This window comes from Etheostoma spectabile, chromosome 9 (assembly GCF_008692095.1).
Source record: "Etheostoma spectabile isolate EspeVRDwgs_2016 chromosome 9, UIUC_Espe_1.0, whole genome shotgun sequence".
In the NCBI taxonomy this organism is placed as follows: domain Eukaryota; kingdom Metazoa; phylum Chordata; class Actinopteri; order Perciformes; family Percidae; genus Etheostoma; species Etheostoma spectabile.
Genome location: NC_045741.1, coordinates 3668609 through 3670390, shown reverse-complemented (window position 1 = coordinate 3670390; position 1782 = coordinate 3668609).

Here is a 1782-nt window from a genome sequence, read left to right as displayed (position 1 = left end):
TTATCCATGGGGAGATAAACGCAGACCTCTGGTCACCTAAGACACTCATCCGCATGAACGGCAGAACAGAAAACCTGCAAACCTTACCTTAAGTCAGCGGCTAATGCTAGCAGTAGCTAGCTAGCTAGATAGCTAGCTTGGTTACATTTTTCACAACAAATCTAGTTTTAGTGTTGCGATGCGTGACCCCGCAAGATTCCCAGTCTTTACATGTTATGATTGTTTTTCGGTTACACACTTTAATTGAAGGTATGTACATAATAACAGTGACATGACACGGTCATGAACGTGTCATAAATATTAAAAAACAAGTCCTAAACATTTATGACATACTTCTTTTAGTAAGTGTCATAAGGCTTTGTCATGACATGTTATGGTTAGGGTTCATGTGTTTATGACAGTTTAATGTCATTCTTAGTAAAGTGTTATCTATTTTCTTTAAATGTAATAATAAAAATAATAATGTATGCTTTATTAATCCCACAAGGGGAAATTACAAACAGGCCTCAGTACCTATACAAATAAAGAGACGTTACGATTGTGTGTGTGTGTGTGTGTGGGGGGGGGGGCTGCCCAAAGCAGGGGTCAAGAGCACCTTGGCAGTGGCCAGGAAGTCTCTCCAGCTGTCAGTCCACCACCATACTTAGATCCGTATAGGGACTTGAACCAGCTTCCCTCCGGTTCCCAACCCAACGCCCTACTGCACTGAGCTGGTGTCAGACTTCAAGACAACCTTGTCTTTGCTTTCCATGTTCTGCCATCCATGTCCAAAGCTTGTTTGGATTCAGTTTCAGCCCCAGTTAGTTTGCGTGGAAAGAGAGCGAGTCTCGATATCCGAGAGTTCAGACCAAACAAACCGAGACGCTCTGCAAACAAACGGTCATGTGTACTCAGCGGTATTTCAGGGTTTGGGTTTTCACTAACATCAACTTCCAAACTTCTACATTTGTTCGCCATAAATCCCAAAGTCTGTTGTGAGTTTTATTTGGTTTTTCAAAAAGACACGCTCTCGGTGACAGACACAGCAACGACAGCAGACGCTATTATAACATGTTTATTGAAAACCTTCTATGACAGCATAGTTTGTCAGGCACAGAGGGAAAGAGAAAGAGAGACACAGAGTTGTGAAATAGATGTGTTCTTTTCCCCAGTGGGAGATTTTTTCCCCGAGGGGTTGTTGTGGTGGAATGTTACAAATGATTCATCATGATCAAAACAGGTACATTGCAACAAAACAAGCTATGAATTACAAAATATGACAAAAAAGAAATGACACAATGCCAAATGGTTAGTTCCACCTTTCTATGTTAGAAACATGAATGCAGAGGGGAGGAAAAATAAATTATGTGGGAGAGGAAAAAGAAAATCAAAAGGACAAACATGGTGTTGTGTCGCTATTGTTGAAAAAAACCTGATGTGGAATGCCAAATGAAACGTAACGGAAAGAAAATAAACTGTTTATGAAAATCATATCCTCTCTAAGATTCTTACAAAATAGCTCACACTGCTATATAAAAACTCTACTCACGTACATCAGCGTCAACGTCAAAGCATATTTCAAACTATAAATTAATCTGTCGGCTACAAACGGCATGATCAAATCCAAAAAAATTGGGATGAAAAAACTACCCATTTAAAAAAATGAAAAGTAAAATAAACCCAAAACATGTGGAATATTTGTTGCGATATCTCTGGAAGGAAAGAGTTCATCTTCAATCCTGATTTTCTTTTTGTTGAGCAGAAAAGAGAATAAATAATTCAGTCAGAGTAAAGACGATGGGG